This window comes from Emydura macquarii, unplaced genomic scaffold (assembly GCF_026122565.2).
Source record: "Emydura macquarii macquarii isolate MOO-44397 ecotype Brisbane River unplaced genomic scaffold, CSIRO-AGI_Emac_v2 contig_1119, whole genome shotgun sequence".
Taxonomy (NCBI): Eukaryota; Metazoa; Chordata; order Testudines; family Chelidae; genus Emydura; species Emydura macquarii.
In genome coordinates, this window is record NW_027131256.1 from 12,025,807 (window position 1) to 12,043,859 (window position 18,053).

An 18,053-nucleotide genomic window follows, 5' to 3' on the forward strand; every position below is an offset into this window, starting at 1 on the left:
CATTGATAATTTGGGGAATAGAGACAGGCCTCGGGGTCTTAATAGCATCAACAGCACATTGCTTACCACAGATCTGGATAGCAGACTGGCATTGATAATCTGGTGGAAGGAGCCAGGTCTCAGGATCAATGCTGGAGTGGTAACAAAAAGAGCAGCAGTGTCTCTCTGTCATCTGGTCCCTGTAGCCCTAGGAAATGATGGCATCTCGGGGTGGCACACAGGCCCTGTTTGAGTGGGCTGGTGTTAGCAGCATCAGTGGGGAAGAGGAGATGGTTGGAAGTACATGGCAGGAGAAGACTTGTAGATGGGTTGATGTTCCAGCTCATGGAGGTGCAGGAGAACCTGAGAAACTACAGCTACTACAATTACTCTGATCAGAACCTAAGGCAGCAATGGAGCATGTGAAAATCTGAAACTGCATGGTGGTGGTTTACAGTGAGAGGGTGTGAACTAATTTTTGAGGGATTTGGTTCATGTCAAGTCCCCAAAGAACATTAACTCTATAGCAAGGCCATGCACCAACCATACAATTAAGATCTGTGTATAGCTGTGTTTGTGATACCGGATTCGATTAAACTGATTTTTTCTTTCATAGTTTTTCCTATAGTATAACTCACTGCAGGGCTTCTCTGGAAGCACTAATTGGCATTTCCAGATGTTAACATGGTTGCATTTTTTTTGTTTACACACCTTGCCAGGACAGAGTTAATGCTTATTTTGAAGAGAATGATAACATCTCTGTAATGTTTCTTTTCTTCCAGAAATGCTGCTCTGTTTTCTTGACCCTCACTCCATTGTAATGTAGTGTTTCTATTGCAAACATAGACTATACATTCAAGACCATGTCCCAACCCTACTTACTTCACAGATCGTATAAGAGAAAAGGCAGTAACATTTCACTGCTATCAAAGGCAAAGATTTCTAGAGCAATAACAAGCAAGCAGCTTGTTGGTGGGCCAGCGAATGGGCCCCAAATACAGCTTTCCCTGTGGCCGCAGAATGTTTTGGGTTTTTTTTTGGTCATTCTCTTCTTCTACCTCAAAGCTCAGCAAGTAGCAGGGACAAGTGAGCAGTTCCAGCAGCAACTGGTCAGTGTTTTAAGGCAGGAAATTAGGTAATTAGCAGCAATGATGTGGCCAACTAGGAGTTCACATAGATCGCTTCCAGGGAAGGAACGAGGCTCAGGGTCTCCCGGGTAGGATTGGCAGCAGCAGACAGCATCCCTCCCAGCAGGACTGTGTAGGAGCCTGGCAATTAGATCTATTCCACAGGTGGAACCAGACCTCTAGAAGTCCACAGCAGAAGAATATGCCTCCATGCAGGGCTATAGAATAGAGTCAGGCTATAATGTTAATACTGGGGTGGAACCGGGCCTTGGGGTCTCTGTGACAGAGCTGGTAGCACTACTGCAGAGCGTCCTTCCCTGCAGGGCTATACTGCGTCATGGAATGACTAATTTCTGGATGTGGATGCCAGACGCACTGCCTGGCTATAGAACACCAGCAAGGATGGAGCCAGGCCTCCTGTTCTCCTCCAGCGACAGCAGTTCATCCCTCCATTCAAGTCTATATGGGAGCCTGGCAGCAATGTCAACAGAGACTGGCCCTAGTGTCTCCCAAGCAGTAGACAGTGTTATATACCAGCTATATACGAGCCCAGCAATTAGGTCAATTCCTTGTGTAGGGTCACACCTGAAAATCTCAACAGCAGGTGAACATCCTTCTTTCCAGGGATGTACAGGAGTGAAGTATTGGGATTGGAAGCCGGCCTCGGGCTCTTCATAGCAGCAGGGCTATATTGCTGCATGGCAAGGAGTGGATTCCAGGGGAGGAATCTCAGACTCACCCTAGCGGCAGAGCATCCCTCTGTCAGCATGTATAGCAGTAGGCGGGTTATAGCCTGGATCAGGTTCTCCATACCAGCAGCATGCGGTGTGCCTCCAGGGCTATATAGAGCTCATCAGCAATGTCCAGGTTAGGGCTGAAACCAGGTCTGAGATTCTCCCTAGCAGCAGCAGCAGCAGCAGCGTGTCCCTGGCTGCAGGCCTGTATAGCAACTTTTGCATAGATATTATTTGGGGGCTGGCGCCAGGCCTCAGGGCCTTCATAGTATCAGCAGAACACCCCTCACTGCCAGGCTGCTATTGAGAACTGCCCTGATGTTAATTTGGGGGATGGAGCCAGACAGCAGGGTCTCTGGAGAAGCTTTAGAGATTGTTTTCTCTGCACAGCTATACAGCTGCCTGGCATTGATGTTAAAGTCAGGGATGGAGCCAGGCCTCAAAATCTCCATAGCAGCAACAGCAAAACAGCAGCAGTGTATCCATCTCATCTGATCCCTGTAGTCCCTTAGCAATGACGATCTCCTGGGGTGGTGCTTGGGTCCCTGTCTTGAGTAGCCTGGTGACTGCAGCAGCAGCAGGGAAGAAGAAATGGTATGGGGGTGGGGGAGGCAGGTGGCAGGAGAGGAGACTTGCAGAGGGGCTGATGTTCCTGCACCTCCACGTGCTGGGAACCTGGGAGGGCTGGTGTTAAATCCCTGGAAGAAGAGACACCATAGGGATTGTGGTTAGTGCAGGGGAAGGAGAGAAGGCACACTTCAGGGCTGGCTTTAGGAGGTGGGGCAGAGAAGGAGACACAGACACTGGCAGTAGGGAGTTGGGAAGGAACCACAGAGCTGGGCTGGTTTTAGGGATTGGTTTGAAGGAATACATGCTGAGGGGCTGCCATGAGGGACAGGTGGGGAAGGAACCCACATGGGGCTGGAATAAATAGGAAGGGGACAGTAAAAGTGGCTGGTGTTAAGGGACAGAGGTGGGGATTGGCCACAATGGGACCTGACAGTTGGGGCAGAGAGATTTTGGTGTCTGTCTCCACCTTTGACTCCTGGGAGATCTCTGGTGTGGGAAGGCTGCCAGGAAGCCAGACTCCTGAGGCCATGAGCCTCTTCTTATTGGAGGGGAGGGATAGGCCATATTTAGATCAGTTTTCATGGGAGAGACCAAAGTAACATCCCTTGCAAAAGCCCTGCCCCTAACTAATTTCATGTCCCTGCTCCAAAGCATTGGGATACTTGAGGTCAAAACCAGAGATGCTTAGCGTTGGGAGCAATACCTTTTTATGTTAGAAAATCATCTGTGATTTTTAGAAACTTGGGGAGACCTTCCCCATGTCTCCCAAACTGAAGTCAACTAGGATGACAAAACTTTCTTTCTGTGTATTACAGACAAGTGCTTAAGGAGCAACTCAACCTGCTGTCTGGTTAAGTGATCAGTAATAGACCACCACCAGTTCCCCTCGTGGGCTTTGTTAGCTAGTGCATTGAGCCACATGCATTTAAGAGTCTGTAGTTCTGAATTATTGACAACTCTAAAACAGGCATTGGTGTCTGTAAGGTAGATGCCACTCTCCCCATCTCTTTTACCCACTCTGCCTTTCCTAAATGGGCTGTAACCAGTGATTTTTAACATTCCAATCCTGCAGGGTATCCCACCAGGTTTCAGTAAAGATAGCAGTGTCACTGCCATGGCTTAAGAAGTGGAAGGGGATACCTGTCCATGTGCATTCCTATAGGAGTTAATAGGCAGGTACTTGGCCAGCTAGCCCCTTCTTTGGCTCATTCCACAAAGGCTACACGTCTAGTTTTATCATGCTAGCTCAATCAGAGCCAACATGGCTATGTCTACTCAGGCTGGAAATCACACCTTCCAGCCCCAAGGCCAGTGGACCGCAAAGAGGATAAGAGCTTACTACTGCTACCAAAGGAAGTTGGTTGATCTCAAGTAGTAAAAGCATGTACTTAGGGACGGAATCTGAGACATCAAGTCCTTAATGGTACCTATTATGTTTATAGGCCCTTCCTGAAATTATACAAGGATATTTTAAAGTTTCATTTGATAATGATGTTTTAAACCCTCCATTGCACAGGAAAAAGCCCTTGCTGTTAATTTCATGTTTATTTCTAGTCTCTGAGTTCCCAAACTGCATTTTTTCAGTGCTGCCGCCAGCCACAGTAGAGTGTTTCCTTTTTTCTCTCTCCTGGCTTTGGTCACATGAATGCGTCAGCTCAACAGATGTCTCCGCTTTGCTCTTTCACTTATATTTTTCGGTGAATAGGATATTTGCAAAACCTGCATGTTTCAGGACACCGAATCTTTTCACAAACTGGGGGCAAATTTGGCAGTTTTGGCTGAAAAAACTTGAAAACAAATTTTGAAAATGTCAAAATGATTACTTTTGAAAAAGAAAAAAACCATTTGGACATTTAGTTTTGAATTGATAGTTTCTCAATGTAAAATCATATCAAACCAGCATTTTCTAAACAAAACATAGAATTGAATCAACACTTGAAACATTTATTTTCTACCCAGACTAATTGTTTTTGATTTTTCATTTGGGCAAGAAAAAACTAAAAATTCAATTTTGGTTCCAAAGAAACTGATTTCTCCCCCACTACCCCAGATTTTTTACTTCAATTATGTGCTCAGCTCTACTACAGACCAAGAATTATTTCTATAAATTATTGAGGAAGTGTTTTGGAAGAACTAATCCTGTCAAGAGAATCATAAACTGCTCACAATGAATGGAGAGACGGCAGTAAAATTGATCAGATCAATGATTTGTTATGAATTAGTTGCTTGGACTTAAAAGAGAACAAGTACCAGAGTCTCCCCACCATTAGCTTAATAATACCCCCATTCTTGGCCAATCAGAGTGGAGAATTTCAGGGACCTGAGGCTGACTATTCCCCTCCCAGAGGTAAGGACAGCTCTTGTCATTGGAGGGGATTATTATCAGAGCACAATTCCAATCCCTCCCCTTTGTTGTGGAGATCCTTCCAGAGCAAGAGCTGAAGAGCAGTGCCAACCCTCCTTGTGGAGGGAGGGAAGCAAAGAGAAAGGGGGGGAAAAGGAGCCAGAAGAAGAGAAGGAAAGATATGGCGGGAGTGAAGGGGAAGCATAAAATTACAAATCATGACTCTAAGGGGCAAAGGGCAAGGGTGGGGTTTTTTTTTTTCCTGCCTTCTTAACCTAGTGTTTTCCAGGCCAAGGGCGTGGCTAGTAACAGATGGATTAGACTGACCAGATTCCAAATCTCAATGAGGCTCTTACTTTCTACACAGAGCAAGTCTGTTTCCTAACAAAGTCAATCACAGGAGAGGAAAAAACTCCAATGACACTTCTCGCTATCAATCTGGTGCCTAAATGTGAAGCTTCTCTCAGTCCTCAAGGAGAGACCATGAGGAGGTCTCTGAGGTTGCCCCCTGCCCTGCATCCCTGTCCTGAATGTTGATGTCAGGGTCTTTGTGAGGTCACCGTCTCGCCACTGCCTTTGCCCAATAAGCTGAGGTCCTACCAAAGGCCCCTGTGAAGTCACTGCCACACCCCATACATCCCCTGCAGGGCTGATGTCCAGTCCCTGGCCAGCCCCCTGTGTAAGTATGAGTTGTTTCCTCTGTATCACCCCACTCACACATGGTTGATTTGGAGATCAGTCAGAGCCTGCTTGTCTTGTCTCACTGCTTGGAATCTACAACTCATGGCCAGAAAGGACTATTAGATCATCTTATCTAACCTCCTGTATATCACAACCATTACATTTCAGCCAGTTATGCTTGTGTTAAGCACAATAACTTTTGTTTGACTGAATCACATCTTCCAGAAAGGCATCCAGTCTTGATTTGACGATATCAAGAAATAGAGAATCCACCACTTGCCTTGAGAGTTTGTTCCAGTTGCTAATCAACATCACTGTTAACAAAAAATTGTGCCTTATTTCTCATTTGAATTTGTCTGGCTTCAAACTCCATCCATTCATTTTTGCTAAGCCTTTCTCTGCTTGATTACTGAGCCCTTTATTACCTGGTATTTTCTCGCCGTGAAGGTACTTATACATCATAATCAAGTCACCTCTCAATTTGCTTTTTTATAAGATAAACATATTGAGCTCTTTAAATTTCTCACTTCAAGACATTTTCTTCAGCCCTCAATTCATTTTTATGGCTCTTTTCTTCACTCCCGTTTTTCAGTATTCTTTTTAGAATGGGGAAAGCAGAAATGGACGCAATATTCCACAGTGCCATATAAAAATGTAAAATCACCTACTCGCTACTCCCCTCTATATATTCAAGGACGACATTAGCCACCTTTTCCACAGTAGCACACTAGGAGCTCTTGTCGAGTTGCTCGTCCACTCTGACCCTGAAATCCTTCTCTGAGTCACTGCTTTCCAGGGTATAGTCCCTGTTCTGTAGGTCTGACCTGCATTCTTTGTTCCTAGATTTAGCACCTTGCATTTGGCTGTATTAAAATGCATTTTGTTTGGTAATCTTAGGCCCCTTCAAATGATCTAGATCACTCTGTGACTCATGATTTGCCACTCCACCCATCTTTCTGTCCTCCACAAATGTGATCAGCAGCGATTCAATATTTAATTCTACATCATTGATCCAAAAGTTGAAAAACAGTGAGCTGTTGAGAGTTTGTTCAGCCCCCAACATGGCAGGGAAAGGGCTCCCAGCCTTGCTCTGACATGCGGTCAAAATACAGGACACACATGCTTAGGAATTGTGTCAGCCAGGGGGTTATAATTATAAACCATGTGTGGTGTCACCTGCTTCCAAACTTACTCTAGATTTGTAATGTAGACAGCCCCCAAATCTCAGCATCTGTTTCCCACCCTGCAAAAGGTGGATCATAAACCCAGCTTTAGTGATCTCCATTATATAGATGGAGGAAACCGAGCTACAGAGAAGTTAAGTGGCTTGCTCGCTGTCACTCAGTGGTACAGCCAGGAAGAGAAAAATGCAGGTCTTCTGATTCCCTGTTCTGCATCCTATCTCTTGCACTCCTTGCCTCTCTGTTCTAATCTCAGTCACAGCCCAACTAGAAGTTTCCCCCCATATCCAGCTGGCTCTAATGTGTGTGGATGTGTGTCTAAAAGATGTGCTTTAGCTCAGTCAGAGGTTACAGGCTTGATGGGGGAAGCACTTGTGAAATTCTACAGACTGTGTGAGGCAGGAGCTCAGAGTGGTCCCTTCTGCCCTTAATATCTAGGCATTGAGGAAATTTTCTTTTGCTATTGAAAGAAATCTGGGCATCTGTTTTATCATTCACTTTCAGTTGGCATTATTTAAATATAGTAACAGGGATTTATTCAACTGTGTCTTCAGCACTTTTGATAACAAACAAGGAATGTTAGACCAAAGGTTTCCAATTTCAGATGGTCACAGAGTCTTTTAAAGAGGGAATTGGGGCTCAGTTGCACCTGTACCAGGTTTTGCTGTCCTCCCTCGCCGTCTCCCCCCTTCCCCCCCAGGTGAAGGGAATGAGCATAGAGAATCACATGACAAAGGCTCAGAGTTACTGGGAGCTATAAGGGCAGCCAAGATCAATAACAAGAGAAGCTTGAGAGAGTGTGAGTGGTAGAACAGGAGTCTAGAAGCAAAGCCAGGAAGAAGCCTGGCTGAGCATTTAGGAAGATGGCCTGGGGAGGAAAAACTGGGTGGGTTAGGTTATGGGGTAGCTAGTCCAATTGTTTTAGGACTTAAGGGGCAGAAACCTGCAGCTGGGGGGTTGTGGTGGTGGTGGTGAGTGCTTATGTCCTTCTTCCCAGGGTAGATCTTACAGAGGAGATACTGTGATACAGCAAGTAGATGTTACTTGTTCCTAAGGCCACCCAATAAGTTGCTGGCAAAGCTAGGAGTAGCACCCAGGTGTCCTGACTCCCAGTCCCTCTCCTCCTAACTACCGGATCTAATGCTTTCCCATGATAGCCCAGTTCTTCATGCTGTTACCATTTTTCTCTCTATTTCAGGTCTCGTCGTGTTTCTGCATCTCAACATGAAATGCTGTGCCCTTCACTGGCTTTCTGATCTTCTGCCTATTATCTTCTGAGCCCTTTGTCTGTATTGTTGCTAACGGTCTATTTTCAAATCTACTGGCTGTTGGAAGGAATAGTGTGGTGTTTGAAAACAGGAAGGTGAGTGGCAAGGAGAAATCAAGTGTTAAAGCCATCAGCGCTCATTGGAAGAAGGAACCTGCTCCTGTTCAGAGAACAGAGAAGTGGCTTTATGTTTCAATAACAGCATCTCAGTTGTCTCTTTCCCCAGTGTGGTAGTCGTGGGGGACAGGGGAGGATTTGGCAGGCTGTGTGTGTGTTTGGCACACAGATAATCAAGCCCCTTTCAGCCTTCTCTTCTGTGATCTATTAGAGGGGAGACTGGTTTTCTCAAGGGAAGGCACAAAAGTCTTTTCTTGGGACATTTCTACTAGACTTGACAAAGCCCCTCAGAATAGATTCTAGGGATCCTTAGAGGTCGCCAGAATTATTTAACATGAGGCAAAACGATGTATTTTCCCTTATCTCATTTTCAGAAACACCTCAGTCATTTTCATGAAACTTTTCTCAAAAATAATTCAGTTGGCTGATGCAGACGCCCACCATGGAAAGCTTCGGCCCCAAAAGTTAAATTTTGACAGATTTATAAACAACTGAAAACAAGGTCTCGCAACTGGACACATGAGGCAATCTTAATAAATGATGCGACCAGCCCTGCCAATAACAACATATAACTATGACAACAGGTGCTACTGCCATGCATGTTATGAGTCATTGATGTATAAGGATTCAGGATGGAACTCTTCCTGGAAAAAGTTAAAGTAACTGTGCGGTAGTTGCATCCATATAATCATGAAGGGGATTGTATAGATTAAAGGACTCTCTTTTCGCTAGTCATCAAACAAATCTTTTCTGAGATCTGTGTTGTAGAGTCCATCCCGATGCCCACGCTGCTGAGGCTACACTTCTGTTTTTACCCTTGCTAGTTATGAATGAGGTGGTATGCTATGTCCACTGGAGCTGGAAATTGCACCTTCCAGCTCTAGTGCAGACTTATCCCTCTCCCACAAGCTAACATGGCTCAGAATGCCTGGAATTGAACAGTTCAGAGTTCTAGCTTGATCCCTTCTGCCATGCACTCCTTCAGCATTCACTCACACCCCAGCCAACTGACACAACTTTCAGTTTGTCCCCTTCAGGTTTGCAAAACTCTGCCCAAAAATCAAAATAATAGATAACTAGGAGGTGATTGGCAATAGATCCCTTCTAGAACTGGCTGATGTTTTTCCGTAACGGAAAAGGGACACATTTGTTGCAAAAGATTTTACAAAAAAAAAAAAAAATCCATTCAATTTTTTTTGAGTAGGGGGAGGGATGGTTTAAACCCCCCACCAAGTTTCAAAATATTTTTGTTGAGGGGAAGGGGGGGAAGAAAAAAGGCAGGAAGGAAGATTAACTTTGTTTTGGAGGAAAAATGTTCTCATTTTTCCAACCAGCTGTTATCTCAAAAAGAAAAGGGACCTTTTGTTCTCCTATTCATTTTATAATTTTAACCTGTGTTTATATTTTAACAAACTCAGGCTTTAATCTTGAAAAGATTTATGCACATGTTTGATTTTAAGTAAGTGAGTAGTCTCTTGGATTTCAAGTTAAGCATGTGCATACATCTTTGTGGAACTGGAGTTTTAATGTAACAAAGTGAAGGTTGTGTGGGTAGAGTAGAGTAGATGGAGCAGGAATGAGTAATAAAGGACTACATGGAAGTGGGGAGCAAGCTGTTTCTCAGAAGTGATCATTTTCCAAAATTTTATGTCCTATAATGATATTTTAGGAAAATTGGATTAATTTTTATAATACTCACCAATATGGGTGAGAGTAGACTAGAACTCTGTACTTCCAGAAAGATGGAGCTGATTGGCCGTTCAGCTAATAACAGAAAGCTGGTTTCAACCTTAACTATGCAGTGGTTTCTGCCTCTGTAATAAACTTGTCAGGCATCCTCCCTTCTTGTAGGTACAAATGTTTGCAGACTTTTTAGTGGAGGGAAAATTTCTAAGAAAGGTTTATGATTTCTTTTTCTTTTATGGGTAAGCAGAGTACGATGTTATGTGTAGGTTTTGTAATTTTGACTCTGTGGGTGTTTGGAAGAGAACACATTTTCTCTCTTTTTTGACACTGCTGTTTGACAGGATAAGAAATAAAATACTAAAGTAATCATGCATCTGAAAACAAAGAGGGAAACAGAGCAGATGTCATTTTGCAAATGGAGAGTAAAAAGGTTTTTGTTTGTTAGCACACACAGTTTAGAATAATTTCATTGCATCAGGAGTCGAGCTTTAAATTATTCTAAAGTGTCTGGTAAATGGGAGCAATACAATTACATTTATTAAAGCTTTTTTGGGGGGTAACTTATTGATATAAAGTTACAGCAGAGATATTGCAGTAGATTATGTATTATAAAATAGACATATTTTTTCCTGCCATGTGGATTCGACATTTGGGCTAATAATTCAGAAAGAAATCAATCAGTATTTCTCAAAGTGCATAGGTATTTGATCTGTAGAAGACTGGCAGGTGCAAATGTTATTTAAATTATTATTTCCAGCCCAGTGCAGCTTTTGGCTTGATATAAAAGGGCTAAAAAATGAAGCCCTAGAATGTAAGGCATGGTTATTTTGTTTAGTAGAGGGTGAGACCTCAAATTTTAATCACTCCTCTTCCAATTAAATTCCAGGAGCATTCATAGACTACTCCCCAGGTCCAAACCATTCTGGCTTTGGATTTTTGCTGGATCCCGAACTGGTAGAGAAAATTTCTCAATTAGTTTCAATTGTGATCCAAAGCAGCAGAAATATTTCAAGATTAGGTGATTTGGGGCTGAAATCTTTGGAGACCAGTTTGGGAGAATTTGGTGCTACTGAACCTAAACTTCAAATTGTAGTTTAAATCTAATCAGGTTGCTGCTGTGAACACTGCCTTTTTGGGTCATCTCCAACTGTAATTATTGATTAAAGGCATGATACAATTAGCAGTTGAACAGATATATTTATTTTCAGATTTAACAGAGTTTAGCTTTGAGCTGCTGTTACACCTTGGGACCTTTTTAGTACAACAGTCAGGGAATGTCTTCACTGACCACTCAATCGATCCAGATAGATCGATCTGAGGGTGGTGAATTTGCCGTTGTCAGTGAAGACCCGCTCAATCGATCCGGAAGTCGATGCAATAAAACCACCCCCTCGAGTGGCATAGCGCTGGGGTCAATAGAAACGTATTTCCCATCAGTGCAACGCAGTAAAGACACCACATAGAAAAGGAGTTACAAAGTCAACAGGAATTACACAAGCTACTCTGCGTAGCTTGCATAACTCTCGTTCACCTGCCGTCAAATTTCCAGGTAAGTGTAGACCTGGCCTCGGATTCTTTCCCCCCACCGTGTGTAGTGGATGTCTGCCCACCTGGTGGATGAAGCACATATTTTTTGCTAATACATTTAGCCTTAAAAGTATTTTTAAGTGATCTATTCTCTGTGACTTCCCAGTTGGTATCAATCAACTGCAGAGAGCTTTTATCCTATACTGCTGCCTGTAGGCTCATGTTGTCCTGAGTCCAAGGAACGCTTGGTCACCCTGTATATAAAGATTCAAGTTATAAATGGTTCATAAAAGGTTAATAAATGAACAGATGTTATAATCAAGTTAGAGATATGAGTAATATGTTAGTTATAAGTGCATCAGAGTTACAAATGGTTATTAACCATGGTAATAAGTGACTACACATGGCCAGAAAACAAGAATTCTGACATGTGGAAAAAATTTTAGGTTTTGGTATTGTTCTGCATGGCTAACGAGTCAGTCTTTCTCTGGTCTGCTGTATATTTAATTAGTTATGCAAAGTGGAACAGCTCTAACAGGAGAGACTGAGAGAGTGGTAAAAAAGGCAAAGCACCATGTTGGACCTGCATCTTCTACAACCCACCTGAGGACCTTTAATCACAAGGCTACTAGCTATTCTGGGGTGAGAATTGTGTGCTGTCTCTGTTTCAACAAATTGTTATCTGAGGGGGAAACCATTTCATCAGTAACTTCCCAGCCAACTCTATAAGCAACCTATCCATCTACTGGACTCCATAATAATTGATTAGCTATTTATTAAGAAATATTAATCATGTATTAATCTTTAATAAATGATATATGTAAGTGGAACCTTAATATAAAGTGTGTGACCAAATGTGATGGATCATATACTATAGATGACGGGGATCTGGCTTTCAAGCTTTGTGCTACTTAGTGATGGAATTTTACCAGGCTCTTAATAGAAGCTCTGTTGCAACAGGGAAGTAGAACACATCTTGGAGCATGATAGCGAAATTGTCTCCTCCATGACTGCTAAAATGTGTGGGGCGTGGTAAATTCAACTTTTCTGAATACCTTCCAATATATCCATATTAAATTCATTCAGAGGTTTTTGCACCCACTATATATATGATACATAGTACATTTCCTTAATGAACTTCTTTTTGTCCTTTCATCCTACAGAGTAACGGGTTATCCCAACATTATTTATTCTTGGATCATTTTACAATTATATGTCTCCATTTTCTTTCTGAGTATTAAATAGCAAGACTTTATTTCTCACAATTTATTACCTTTTATCTAATCTAAATTATCTGTAGTATTTATACAGCACTAGCCACCATAATCTAGATGCTGAAAACAGAATCCTGGTCTCCTGCATGACAGATGGAGGCACACACAGCAGACCTAATGAAGAGGGTGTTTGTATGGTGGACACTGGCATTTCCTAGAAAATGCTTCTCTTGATTTTGTACACCTTTATAGGAAGCATGTGGATAATTAAACAGATGCTGCTTTCATTCCCTCATATGTACTCCCTGTTCCCCGGTAACACACTATACCCCATGTTACACCCTGTAACCCCATATTCACCACTTTTACCTGGCCATGATATGTTGTACAAAGTATGCCTTGTGAGGTATCTTTTGAAAAGTCATATTCTGCTGTACATCACTGTCCTGTTAAAATGCATGTATTAACTTTGTATATGGAGTTATGAGATTTTGCTTTGGTTGTTATGAAACATGTGATTCTGGGGAATGCCCACTGACTAGCTCCTGAGATCTCAAATGTCACATACATAGAAGGTGTGAGCAAGAAATTTACAATTCACCTGAGAGACGTTTTAAATCTTCATGTATGCCACAAACTTGTCTGCACCACAGCAGAGGTGTTTTCCTCAAAGAGAAGAGGAGGGTATAAAATAAGAGACAATAGCTTTCACATTACTTCTCCTCCCTCACCTCTACACATGGGAGGAAGATTGTTTGAAAGACAAAGAAACATCATTTAACTTTGAGGATTGGTCCTTACTAGAAGGCTTTCCAGTTATCATTGACTGCTGAAAGTTTTTGGATTACAGATACCTTTTGATTTCAAATCTTATTTACCTTGGTAAAGTTTAGGAATTAGATTGTCTTGTATTTCTTTGGTAACCAGTTCTGACTTTTATACCTTAAACATTTATCTCTTAAAATCTATCTTTCACTAGTTAATAAACCTGTTTCATTGGTTGTCTAAACCAGTGTGCTTTTGGTTGAAGTGTCTGAGGAAGTGTCTCAGGTTAACAAAGGCTGTTGCATATTCCTTGGATGGAAGGATGAACTTTTAATGAACTTACACGGCTTGGGGAAGGGAGCTTGAAGAGTGTAAAACACACATTTCTGGGGTGCAAGTCTGGGACTAGAGAATGGCTGGGTCACCCTGGGTGTAGTTCATGAATGGCTGATCAGAGCATTCATATAAGCAAGAGGGGAGTGATTTTGCATGCTGAAGGCTGTGCGTGAATGAGCCGGGCATGGTAAAACAGCAAAAGGCATCCTGGGCTGGAAAGCTAAAGGGACACACAAGTTCAACAGTCCAGATTGTACTTTTGGGGATGTCACAAACTCATTTTCCTTTTCTAAGGCATTTCCAAAAGTAGTGAAACATTACTTGGAATGGAGATTATGAGCACCACTCTATCAGTTAATCAGTTAATCAGTTATATAATGCCATATAAGCCAGCATCACTGAGAGGAGAACAGGACCCTGTGCTTATAGAAATTTGGCATATAACCATCAGAAACATTGCCCTTTTTGAATGGTATGGAACTCTGGAGGTGACCATTTAATGTGAACAAGGGAAATACCATCATAGGAGATAGGGGATAATGACTAATAGTCATCTACTGAAATAGTAGTCATGCCTGTACTTGCAACATTTCTAGACGTGGCCCCATCACACTTACTGACCTAATTCTGCTTGTGGATATACTGGTGTGACCCCAAAGAAACAGCATTTGAAGTCAATGACTTTTCCATCAAGGTTTTTCTCACAATGTTTATCCCAGATATGATGAAGAAGAAAAAGAAAACAAACACTTGTGCTGATATATCATGAAAAAAATGCTGCTATTTTCCTAGGTATGTTGAATTTAAATATAACATTCTAGACCAAAGATGCCTGTATATGTAATGGCATTGAGGTAGGAGTTTAAACAATCATCAAGTTTTATATGTAAACATGGGAAATTTCTATTTCCCCCTACACTTTCTTTCTTTCTGTTCTCTACATTCTTGGGCCCCTGATTTACAGGGTGTGCAAGCCATGGTATAATTTTACCAGTGTCTGCTCAGATTAAATTGATCCAACAAATTAATGTAAATTGCATTCCTTTTATTTGTAACTACAGGTTAATTCTTTTACCATGGGTTATACCTTTGGGCATATCAGATCTGAGGAATTACTCCTCACTGTCAGAGTCCTTCTCTAAAATCACCATCTCTGAGTCCAATTACCCTGCAACTTCTTTTTTACTACTCTGCCTCCTGCCTGTTCTTTGTTTTTTCCTGAATCACAGTGAAATATATTTTTATGTGGTAGCTCTATGATATGTTCAGTAGATGGGGTATAACAATTACTTAATATGAAATTAGCTTTAAAGGGGAAGCAACCTGATTGGTGAAACACAGCTATCTGAAAAGTTCCAGAGTGGGTTGCAGCCCACGAAAGCTTGTGCCCGCAGAAATTGGTTAGTCTTTAAGGTGCTACAGGACTCTCGTTCTTATAGCTATCTGAGTTTTGCAAAAGTTTCATAACAGAAGCTACAGGTAAAACTCTCAAAATGTTACAAACCCAGATCTTGTGGTCATGTTGGGTGAAATGTATAAACATTTCATCTCTTCTCTGCCAAGTTTGCTCCCAACTTGTGTGGAGTTTCAAGACATCTTGGATTAATTTGTGGATTCAGTTTATGGAATGTTTAGATCTGAACCAGGTAAAATGTGATGTTTTTAGCTGAGTTTATTTGGGGTTCATTCAAACATGAAACTCAGGAACGTGAGTCCCCCCAAACCAAAATTCCTGAGTTCTGTACAGCTCCACTTCTGACTCCTACATGGAAGGGGCTAGCTATAACCATCACCCATTAAAAGATAAATGAGTTAAAAAGAAAAACTAGAGCAAACATGAACTGGTATTTTGCCATTTCCACTTCTATGGGAGCCTGTAAGTCTGCATTTCTGCCACCATGTGGTGCTGCCTAAGGTTATAAATGAGCAGCATTCCCAGGCCCAGTCATATGATTCCAAGATGGCATCATCCTCCAGCAAACACTTCCAGGCTTTTCCTGGATCCTGAGGAAATCCAAAACAAAAAGGAACTATTCTTCTAGTTGAATCTGGGTTTGCAAAATAGCAGGTAGGAGAATGGAAGACACTCACAATGCAGTGTGCACTTTCAATTGTTTCTTTCTCTATCTTTCCTGTGGGACTTTGTATTTATGGTGACCAGACTTTTTAGTTTGCTGATCTAGACATCTTCTGTTCTGGTGTGAGGGTCAGGCAGCAGGTATGCATGAAATAGGTTGGGCAACTATGTGGTGGGTGCCAACTCCCATTTCTCATCCACCCCAACTCATCCACATACCCCTCCTTCCTATTCTCAGAATACAAGCTGAAATGTTATGTTACAGGGTAGAAGGGTAGACAGTAGTATTTACCTTTTAGCATTCCCTTTACTACTATTTTGCCCTAGTCTTGGCCACTCCAGGGTCACAGACTGGATGACTAGCCTTTCTTATCACATAGATAAGAATCATTGGTGTAAACAACCAGGATCACCAGGGCTGACAGGAGTTCTCTTAAAAACCACAGCCTCACAAAGAAGAATAGAAACTTTGACATCCCGTTACTAAGCCAGACCTACCCCACTTAAATCTGGCTCCCTTATCTAAGCCCACATACCAGCTGTTTCCCACTAGTTGTTCCTGTCTATAGGCCTCATGAAAATGCACAATGTTCAGTTCTGGGTAACTCAGTACCAGAAAGAACCTGAAAAATGCAAAAATCAATTAAGGTCATTGTACTATGCCGCTAATGCTTCAACCCAGTGTTGTAAATCAGCTGCCAGAAATAGAGGCAGAGGATTCACTTTCATTTAGCCTGGCTTCCTAGAATTACAAGGGCTCCTTCGTTTAATGACGTGTGTGGCTCTGCCTTGGTATGATTCCAATACTGCTGGCAACAGTGAGTATGTCCATGTTTACAGCTCCTGCAGGGATTCATGCAAGATGCTTTACAGTGTCAGGCCATCAAGGGAAAAGAAGGGAAACAGAAAGGCCATGTGATTACTGTCAATATTGCAGGGAAGGGCTCTCCACCTTGCTCCTATTGTATCTCATTTAATACTTGCATATAGAGTAGTTTAACATGCTGCTAATTCTCTGAGGGACCACATTGAAAAGAATGCCAGAGATGCTCCAGTTTCCCAATTAGATCCTTTATGGTTCATTAGCTAATTCTCTGAAGACCTAAAATTATCTTTCCACACTATATTGTATCTAAAAAAAAGATGTTAAAGTATGGTAAGGTTGCTAAGTCAAGCACTTACATTATGAAATGTCCAAATTAAGTTTGTCTCTTCAGCTGTAATTTGGTCCCTTTGTGTTACAAACCTCACCTATAATGTTTCTTGTAGATAATTTTCTTATCAATTACTATATTGACAACATTGTATCTTCATTAGTTAAAGTACCATATAAGGCCCAAAATCCTAGTCTTTTGTCATGTACAATGCTTAGTGATAGGTAATGCTCTTGTCTTCACCTTGGACTCTTACCATTCCACATGAAGGTAATATCTGAACAGTACAAGAGATAGCATCACTATAATATTATATTTATTTATAATACTCCCTTTCCAGGGGGTCTCTGTGCTCTGTGGTGAGGTTGTACTGAAGAACTCAAGAATTCAGAAGTGCTTCCACCAGGGAGGGATTAGATACTACTTCCCTTATGCACCACAACTGGCCAGTGGCCACAGGAGTATGGAAAAGGCAATCTCAGGAGAGGCTGCTGGATTCAACTGAGAAAGGGAGAGCCTTTAGATATGCCTTGTGACTTTTCTTTCTCAGTTGCTGAACGTGTATTGGGAGAACTATTGCCAGGTTGGTGTTATAGGGCTGAAGCTTGGCTCCATTGATGTCAATGGCAAAACTCCCATTTATTTCAGTGGGAGCAGGATTTGACAAATGGTCCTTATTTAGTCAACTCTGGGATTTAGTTTTTCATTCTTAGTACCACCTTCCACTCCCACCTTCATAGAGCTTGTTAAGGGCAGATTAAATAACCAGTTCAGTAGCTCAGCCATTTAATAATCGTTGTCTTCCTCTGTTTATTTATCAGGTCTGATATATTCATAAAAGCCCTTTCTATTCCCCTGCTATATTGTTCTTATCTTCTACCTGCAACCATGAACAAACTATATGTATTATAGTTTGCTTCTTTCTATCTTTTCCATTTACAGTATATGTCCATTTTTGCCCTCAGATTTTTGAGCTCTCTCTCTCTCATGAAACTGCATTAACCACATCTTGTGCTGGGCATTTTTCTCTCTTAGTTGATTTGCAGACTGTTGTAGTGGTTTACAGCACACAAAAGCCCTTTTCATACTAGCAAGCTCTGTACTTTATATTGTACTCCTAGTTTTTGCCTTGCTGTTTCGTGTGTGTATAAAATTTTATATATATAGAATATATATAAAATATAGAACATGGTGAACATTTTTCAGGAGAGCCTTCAACTAAGCTGTTAAGTATCCTTCATTGGTACTCTGTTTGGAACATATTCATTACACTAGTTTGGCTGTAAGCTGTAGG

At 41.8% G+C, this 18,053-nt stretch overlaps 1 long non-coding RNA gene across 1 annotated transcript in view; it reads left to right on the plus strand.

The window, feature by feature from the left end:
* Window positions 1–15,506: 15,506 nt before the first annotated feature.
* LOC137151883 (uncharacterized) overlaps window positions 15,507–18,053 on the plus strand; it is a 109,116-nt gene continuing 106,569 nt past the window's right edge. Inside the window, exon 1 of the long non-coding RNA XR_010919390.1 lies at window positions 15,507–15,596. This is a non-coding gene — a long non-coding RNA (uncharacterized lncRNA). The remainder of the gene's footprint in view (window positions 15,597–18,053) is intronic.